Source organism: Typopeltis vanoorti, chromosome 4, assembly GCF_054136105.1.
Source record: "Typopeltis vanoorti isolate ZY-2024b chromosome 4, IOZ_Tvanoo_1.0, whole genome shotgun sequence".
Classification (NCBI taxonomy): Eukaryota; Metazoa; Arthropoda; class Arachnida; order Uropygi; family Thelyphonidae; genus Typopeltis; species Typopeltis vanoorti.
In genome coordinates this window covers 126,740,239-126,750,531 of record NC_143552.1, presented here as the reverse complement: position 1 = coordinate 126,750,531, position 10,293 = coordinate 126,740,239, and positions in this window count along the sequence as shown.

The window sequence follows — 10,293 nt, the reverse complement described above, 5'->3', positions numbered from 1 at the left end:
TATATTTAACATTAAATATATTTTAGTGGATACCATTAATAAATGCACCTTTTTTTTCCTTATTTAAAGTGAGCATATATATTTTTAAATATAGAAGACAGTGCACAAAACATAAAAATGTAAACTATTATGAGTAATCTTAATTGAGAAAAACAACCCATACATTGTCCTTTGTAACATTGCATGAATTCTAGTGTATTTTATTGCTTTCTAAATAACTACTTTGGAATAACTGCCGTTATCTTTAACACCTCGTATCTTGCACGATTCTGGGACAACATAAATACCCAAGGTGTCAGTTACTGGATTTTTTTGTGTGTGTGCGCGCGCAACCTAGTAGGGCTGTTTCTCCAAAGAAATTAGGATTTTATTATCGTGAACATGTAATATCACACATAGTGCATACCATTAAACTATTTTACTAACTTCAGTCATGAACGCCATAGAAATGAACCGAGCTGAAAAATGGAAACCGGTTACTGCTTTAAAAAAAAAAAAAAAAAAAAAAAAAAATTAAATAAATAAAAAAAAACGGCTAAAACGGAAGTCCCTTGGACGAAAAGGCATCAGATGAAAAAGTGTATCGTCTTTTAGACTAAAAAATAATTCATTTAGGGATTTTTTCTCTCCTTAATTTTGGAACTGGGAAAAAATGGATGATTCATTCTTTTCAGTACTATAGAAACAGATGACCACCACGCTGGTCTTTTTTTTGTTTTTCCGGGGGGACTCTTGTTCTCTTTTTTGAGTTCATAATGAAATATGAAACTTTCATTCCCTACAATTTCCTATTGTTTTGAAAAAAGTGTTTCAAGAACATCCGAGCATTTATGCCGTACTTATGCACAGGCGCACGAGGCTCTAGCCGGCACCCCCAAACAGTGAGGGGTGCCCCTGAGCACTCTAGCCCCTCAGAAAAAGTGTATGACCCTGAGAACACTGCCACAACCATAAACATTGTCCATCTCGATAATTTCAGAACTTGACGAACTTTATCCCCTCCCACACACACACACAAAAAAAAAAAACCTTTGTTCTAGAACCGTATTTCACTAGCTGCAGATTCCATAAAATCAATTCAATGTTGGATCATGTATACAAGAAGTTATATTTATTTGTATAGAGTTCCCTCCCTTTTCTCCCCCGTCCCTACTGGGACGAGTTGAGTCCCCTCAAGGGGGGTTAAGTGTTTATGGCTGTAGATTCGTGTGTGTTCACGGAGCCGGTTTGCCTGCTTGCAGGATGAAAAACCCCAGATAAACTGGGGAAAAAAACCTGCTGTCCACGCCCAAGACCGGATAACTTAGCTACGGCAGATCCTTAAGCTCCTCACGTCGGCGACGGGAATCGAACCCAGGACACTCCTTCCCCAGGCATATGATTCGAAACGCATAGCCACTAGGCTAATCGCGCAGGCTGTTTCACTTATATAAGTGAAACCGTAAGATGGAATTACGAAAGTATATATTTAGTTATTAACGTATGGTTTTATTGTATCAAACTGGCTTTGGCACCCAGTTGACTTCGTTGCCCAGTAGTATACTATGTTTAACGTTAGAAAGCATAGTAGTGGATGGCGAAATCTGATTACGTAAATTTTATTAATAATATTTTAAATACAACTTTTTACTTTTATTTTGATAAAGAAAGCTATTCATTACATTTTCCCTTCATATAATACCTATTATTAATCAATACTCCCCCCAAGTCCTGCTATGCTGCCTCACCGTGGCGGGGGGGTTGCCCGGGGCAGGATGGATGAAGCACGTCGTGAGTATCATTACTCCTGGTTGGGCCTCCTAAGGCGTGAAGGCCATTCCAGTATGCCCAGGTAAATGCTAGCAGGCGAAGACAGAAGAGGAGATTGGCACCATCTGTCTTAATTTACTGCCCATTAGACATTCATGGTGAAGGATTTAACACAGCACACCATGCCGGCTCGGACGTCGCCCTGTTGAACAAGGTCAGCGTTGCCATTTGGTAGCAGCTCCAAGGGTGGCAATGAGAAGTTAGCGACTGGTGCTACCACTATCACTGACAAAAATAATGGAAAAACTGGATCCAGATTCAGACTCTGCAACCATTTAATGACCAGAACTTGGAATATTAGGACTCTACTGCAATCAGGTCAACTCAAATTACTACAGCACGAACTAAAAAGATATGAACGGACTGTTATGGGACTTTGTGAAATTCGATGGCCCAAAACAAGAGAGCTAACAACAGATGAAGGATATTTGCTTTTTTACTCTGGATGTGACTGCAGCGGAAAAGAAGGTGTCGGGTTTTTGATACACAAATCATCACGAAATTCTGTCATGGAATTCAACCCTATCAATAGCAGAATTGCTCTAGTCCGCCTCAGAGGAAAACCACTTAAATCGCCATCATACAGGTCTATGCGCTAACCATAGATCACGAAGACTCCGAAGTAGAGGAGTTTTATGGTCAACTTAATGCAACAATCACCAGAGCGAATAGAAAAGATCTTTTGATTATACAGGGCGATTGGAATGCCAAAATTGGAACAGACGTCGACAAGGATTATCTCCCATTCGTCGGACCGTATGGCTATGGGCAGACAAACGAAAGAGGTTTTGAATTGATCAATTTTGCCTCACAAAATGAACTTACCATTACTAACACTCTATTTCCCCATAAACCTTCCAGAAGATGAACATGGACTTCCCCTGATGGTAAAACACACAACCAAATTGACTTTATCCTTGTAAGCACAAATTTAAAAACTCCAACCTCAAGAACCAGATCAATTCCTGGAGCCGACATTGGCAGCGACCACAACATGGTCATCGCAACTGTGAATATGAAAATGAGGGAAAAATTACCTACAAAATCAACTCGTAAAAGATATAATATAGAAAAATTAAGAGATCCCCAAATAAATACAAATTTTTGACACAACGTCAAGAAATATAATAGTATCGAATCTAAAACCAAATACTCCTCACAAAAGATGACTGAGACAGCTGAAGAAATCCTTGGATACAAAAGGAAAATAAATAAACCATGAATAACCAAAAATATTTTGGGCCTATGCGACAAAAGAAGATATTTGAATTCTCATATTAATAGGGGTGATAATAGAGAACAGTATAAAAATATTACTAAGATTATTAAAAAAGAAATCGAACACGCTAGAAACTTATGGATATTGGATGAATGCAAAACTATAGAAGAGGACTTGAATAAAAATAATTCTAAAAGTGCTTTTCAAATTTTCAATAAGATAACCAAACCTGTTACAGCAATTAACTGGAGCATAGAAGACGAAGATGGAACTCCTATAACAGATAACCAGAAAATAGTTGATGGAAATGTTATGCAACCAAGCTTTTTCAAAAGGACCCTCAACTGACTGATATTTTGGAAGGAATTTTGCCATGAGGTTCGGAGGAAGGAGATTACCCGATATTAAAAGAAGTCATTGAAGCAGTTAGCTCCTCAAAAATAGGAAAATCACCGGGAAGTGATGGTGTCACAGTGGAACTGATACGCGAAGGAGGTGACATCATCATAGACATCTTGCTAAATTTATTCCAGGACGTATGTAACACAGGGCCTTCTGATTGGCGGACTTCTGTCCTTGTACCTATTCCTAAAAAGGGAAACAGCAATAAATGTAGCAAGTATAGAACAATAAGCCTTATTAGTCATCCAAGCAAAATCCTGTTAAAAATACTATTGTCAAAAATCGAAAAGAAAATAGAAAGCAGACTAACAGATGAACAAGCAGGTTTCCAGAAGTACAATTGACCATATTTTTACTATACATATACTAGGCGAAAAATACATAGAAAATAAAAAAATAATCTGTCACAACTTTTAGACCTTCAAAAAGCTTTTGACTCAATATGGCACGAGGCATTACGGAAAATTGCAGAACATTATGGTAATGACAAAATCATTAGGATTATTAAATTTCTTTATTCCTCATCTGATATGAGAATTGAAATTAAAAATTACAGCAGTGAGAGCCTGTGTAGCTCAGTGGATGTGGCGTTTGCACACCATCGCGCTAGGCCGCACGAAGGAAGTCTTGGTTTGGAGTCTAGTTGGCGACTAGAGGAAATTTTTCTAAGCCTTTTTTCGACCGGTTCCCGAGTTAGTCGATCTCTGGCACGGGCAAGCAGGTTTTTCCTCCCGGAAACTCGGGTTTTTCGTCCTGTAAACTCAAGAAAATCGACCGTAGAACCCACATTATTTCAGACATTAAATATATTGTGTTAGGGTTAGAGACCACGAGATGGCGGCACATTTGAGCCGTCTCTCTTCACTGCGTACCGCTTAATTAGTGATAGCCTTGGGCCATCTGTCTCTGATTGGGTACCAGTGGAGATTGAACTGCCCACTCAGTCTCCAAAAGTTAGATAGGGCTAAATGGCCTCGCCTACTCCCGTGTATACGGGAATAAAAAGGCGTTAGCTGATTTTTTTTTTTTTGAAGCAGTGAACCGTTCCGGGCAGAAAAGAGGGTAAGACAGGGATGAATCTTGTCCCCTCTTCTTTTTAATTGTTTTCTGGAATGTCATAGATGAAGCTCTTTATGAATATGACACTGTAATAGTAGTTGGCGGACTAAGAATAAATAACTTACGTTTTGCTGACGATATCGATCTTCTGGCAGAAAATGAAGAATTACAAGAGATAACCAGCCGTGTTTTCGGAACATTAAAAGAATATGGATTATACATAAACCTACAAAAACAATGATAACCTCAATCAGACATTGAATTCTTAAAGATACAAATTGGTAATAAGCAATTTGAGAATGCAAAGAAGTTCACTTATCTAGGAAGCACGTTGAGTCAAGATGGTCGTTCAAAAATCGACATTAAATGCCGAATTGCTAAGGCAACCGTGGCCCTACAAAAGTTAAAACCATTGTAGGGAGATAACAGAATAGCAATCACAACCAGATTAATTGAAACCTTGGTGAATTCTGTCCTCTTGTATGGTTGTGAGGCCTGGACTTTATTGAAGGAAGATGAGAGGAGGCTCCTGTCTTTCGAAATGAAAACTTACAGAAGACTTTTGAGAATTCCCTATACCGCTCACGAAACCAATTAAAATGTTCGAAAACTGATTGATTCAATAGATGGGAGAAAAAGGGAAAATATTCTGACAGTCATCAGAAGAAGACAAACGAAATGGTTCGGACATGTGGAGATTATAATGGTATTCCAAAGCAAGCACTAGAAGGACTCATTCCGGGATCAAGGGTTAGGGGCCGACCTCGATTAAAATGGACTGATAACATCACAAAATGGACAAATTCCTCCCTTTCTCAACTGACATCAAAGTTGAGAAAGGGAGGACTAGCAGAGAGTATCACCTACCAGCCATGAATGACCCAACGGTTCATTTAGGACTACGGGAGAAGATTAATCCATAGCAGATAATTTATTGATGGTTAAGCGATATGTGAATTCCCAAAACCTCATTAAAAATCTGAATCTGTACTTCTTATTGACATTGTTTAATGTTGTTAGTATGTTTCTTAATCTTTAAGGATTTATTATTATATAGCATCTCCATAAGACTATTTTCTAATCAAAAGTTTAACGTAACCAGAAGTTGAATGCATATTTGTTGTAAATTTATAGCTTTTCCACGAAAAATGTGCACAGCTTGACACCTTTCGAAAATTTGTAATCAGATATCTGCATAAAGTGACAACAGAAACTTTAACTGATAAACTTCACCGCCAGGAGAAATATAAATTCCTTTTCTTATTCCTTTTAGTGTGTCAGCAGACTAGCGCTAAGCAGGAAGCAAAATGTATGTTTCAAGGACGTTTTCGTTTAAATATTTACAGAGCAGCGCATTTTGTATTTGTGATTCAGTGTTATCTGATTATTGTCCTAATTTTCCTCATCTACAATTTAGATAAAGATAGAACTAGAAAGCCCTTTTAAAGGTTGTTCGTAGATTGCAATGGAGGCGTTTTGCATTAAAGGTTGCTCGTTAATCTATCCTGAAATGATAATTGAGGAGTTTGAAAAGTATGCTTCTCTAGAATAAATTATTAACATTGCCCTTTCATGTAGCACAACGACTCATCGCTGGTGGGTACTCTACATTACACCGCACTACGTCGTCTGTTACCAACCATAAAATATCAATTCATTTATTATTTACCCTTTAAATGGATGACGCCGATCCAAACTATCGAAATAACGTTGACTTCATTACAATATTAATACGTAGTTAATTTTAAAGCTGTTCCCGAGATTTTGCTACCCACCGGTGCATACTGTGCACTATACAGAACGTATACAGATGTAAACAATGCTCATACTCAACATTAAAAATTATACGAACAATTGATATAATTGTTCACTTAAAATCGAACATTTTTAATGCTAATGAAATTATTTTAGAAATATTTTTAATTATTGTACAATCAACTCTTGCATAACCTTTTCTATGTTATGTGTGGTTTATGTGGCATAATTTTGTAAGGATCTATTTAAATCGTTCTGCACTCTCTATATCATCCTTATTAACTATTACTCTACCCAGTTTTACAGCTTCAGCAAATAATTACATATTTCTCTTAATTAATCATTAATGTGCAAGTTAAATAGCAGTGTCTGGAGTATAGAGATCTGTGGAATACCGCTAGTCACGCCTTCTCCTGAACTCAACTCCTCCATAAACTACTCTCTCCAATAGCCATCCTTTCATCCATCTCACCAGATTCATATCCAAACTCATTTGCTCAAATTATATAACAGTTCCGTGGAGTACCCTGTCAAATGCTTTTGTCAAGTTTAGCAGTATCTAGCCATTCTTTATCCAACTCAGCTGTATTATACACGTAAAGTGTCATTTACAACTCGCAATTTATCACATTATTCACATCACTGGTAAATAGTTATGTTAAATATATGATAATAAATAAAAGCTGTGCGTCATTATTAATTGGGCACCCCCCTTTTTTTTTATAAACCAGTAACAACTCGTTTATGAATTATAGGTATTATTGGACATGTTAGGGAGCTACATGAAACTCGTGTTTTGGATGAAGCGCATGTTTTTAATTTTAATTAAACATAAATATCTCTTTAATTTAAATCGCATTCCTAAATAAATGTTAGACATCCTGCCAAGCAGTTTGTATTCTGCAGCAAACAATGTACACTTGCTACTGATGAACTTTAATCGAAATTGTTATTTCTTAATAATTCGCACCAACTTCGGTTTCGAAAATGCTATTGTAGAGAGTATTCTACTGCTAAATATTTAATTATATTGTACCATGATGTTAACTCTTCATGACATACAATCTATGTATAAGCTATTTGTCATGGCCTTAACGCTGGATAGCTATTTCATAAATGTTATGAGTGTTTTAGGCATAAAGAAATATAAAATAATTTTATACGATGTGTATCTAATCGAAATCTTCAAGTATATTTCCGATTACTGAAAACTGAAATTTATATTTTCAGATTTATTTACATCCTACACCACTTTCTATCATTGATAATATGTTGTAAAAAAAAATATATATATACTGTATATATACTGTTTCTCAGGAATACTAAAATATTTGCTACTGATGCTGGTAGATCGATTTGATCTACGGGATATTTATATATAGAGGTAAGTGTTCTTCATTCTGTGAAACATTTGCTACCTTTGCTGGTAGATCGATTTGATCTACGGGATATTTACATTGGGCTCTAGGACCCATTTCTCAAACTTTATTCTAATAGAGTTGTTGCCTTCTATCAATCATGACAAAACCTCTCAATGAAAGCATATTCGAAGAAGTTTACAGAGAATTCCTAAGATTAGGAAAACTATTGAGCGACAACTGGCCAGGGGAGGTAAAGCTGTTAGATACATCCCCCCCCCACTTACAGTAGTCACAGAAGATAGGATGGATGATTCTAATGAAGTATGTTGACTGAACCAGAATCAAGTCACTCCACGAATATAGAGAATGCTGCATCTCAGGATAATACTCGCAGTTTTTGGAAACCAACACAGAATTTCAAATAGTCAAAAAGAAAAGGAAAATCTCCTCTACTGCAGATACACCCAAAACAGTGGAGATAGAACCAGATAATGTAATTAAAGAAAGGGTACCCCCAGTCGTCCTAAGGGCCAAGGAGCACTGGACGTCCGTTGCATCCACCCTGAAATCTTCAAATATCACCTTCATTAAAGCCACAAACGCAGAAGAAGGGATTCGCATACAACCTAAAACATCATCAGATTACAGAAAAATGACCAAACTTTTAGACAACAACAATTTGCCATACCACACTTTTGCACTTAACAGTGAAAAAAATTTAAAAGTAGTGTTAAGGGGAATAACTGAAACATTACAAATAGAAGACCTCACTGCAGACCTCCAACTTAAGGGATTTAGCCCAATTAAAGTCAGCCGAATGCGGAGAGCTGATAAAACACCCTATGCCCTAATTCTAGTGGAAATAAGTAAAGACCAAAAACATATATACAATCTCCAAACCATCTGTGATCTAGTCATAAAAGTTGAGGCATTGAAACATAAATCAACTACAACCCAATGCCATAGATGCCAGAAGATTGGGCATACCCAACGATGCTGCAAGGCTGAATTTCGTTGCATGAAATGTGGTGGCAAACATGCATCAAATGAATGCCATAAACCTCGTACACTTCCAGCAAAGTGTGCAAACTGCGGAGGACCACACCCTGCAAACTATAAGGGCTGTATAGCATTTCCTCAAAACCAGTAAACCTCTTCAAGAACAAGCGTCTTCCCATCAAACCATAGTCTCCACAACGGATGGAAGATCTTATGCTGAAGTTACAAGATCAACCTTCCAAAAAGACCCAAAACCAAAGCAGTCACAGCAAACCAATAAACCTATCCTACTGAACATAACAAGCGACTTAGGTGAAATGTTTGCTGAACTCCAACAAACCAACGCAACTCAAGAAGCCAAAGATATCATCTTAAGGCATACACAATCACTCTTTATGGAAATTCTTAATGGATAAATCTAAAAGAAAACCGAAATCATTACAAATTGTTTCATGGAACGCAAATGGTTTATCTATCAAATTACATGAGCTGCAGGAGTTTGCAGCAGAAACTCAAGCAGACATCATCCTCATAAATGAAACACATCTTCGTCCAAGTGACAAAATCAGAGTCAATAGTTATAGCACTTACCGTACAGACAGATGCTTTGCTAGAGGTGGAGGCACTGCCATCTTTGTGAAAAGTAACATAAAACATAATTCAATAGCAGAACCCCAAACAGAACACATGGAAACTACAGGAATAGAAATACATATGGAAAACACAAGCCACATTACGATATATGCAGCCTACAATCCCCCAAATAAAAAACTCCTTGAATCTGACTTAGAGGTGATACTAAATACAGGCAGAGCAGTGATTATAGCCGGAGATCTTAATGCCAAACACTCAGTCTGGAACAGCAGAAACTCCAATATTAATGGAAGAATACTCAACTCTTACACCACTTCAAGAAATATAACAGTAATAGGACCCACTGAACCCATACATTATGGAGCTACCGGTCGTCCTGATGTACTAGATATAGCTATATTAAAAAACATAGCGCACAGCTATCAGATACAAGCAATCAACGACTTAAGTTCTGATCATAACCCCATCATATTACAACTAGGCACCATACAAGATGTAACAGAAAACACCACCACATTTATAAATTGGAAACAACTTCTTTCAGCCTTCCAGGAAAACCTTGGTCCAATACCGCATATAACATCTGCTGAAGATGTAGAAAAAGCAGTGAAGACTCTTCAAAAACATAACAGAAAACACCACCACATTTATAAATTGGAAACAACTTCTTTCAGCCTTCCAGGAAAACCTTGGTCCAATACCGCATATAACATCTGCTGAAGATGTAGAAAAAGCAGTGAAGACTCTTCAAAAACAACTGCTGACAGCTATAACACAGGTAACAAATATAACCAAATGTACACCATCAAATAAACTTCCACAGGATATAAAGCGTCTTATCCAAGAGAAAAACAGAACAATATCAGAGAACAATGGACCCAGCGGATAAACAAGCAGTCAATAGAGCAACAAACCAGGTTCGATATGCCCTAAAGAACCACCGTAACCAACTCTGGAATAACAAAATTCTCCAATTAAACACAGAGGATCAATCAATATGGAAAATGATGAAATCGCTCGGTTCAAAGCGTTTTACATTTCCTACAATCCAAGGTGAATCTAATGTTGTCTACAACGACGAGGAAAAAGCTGAAG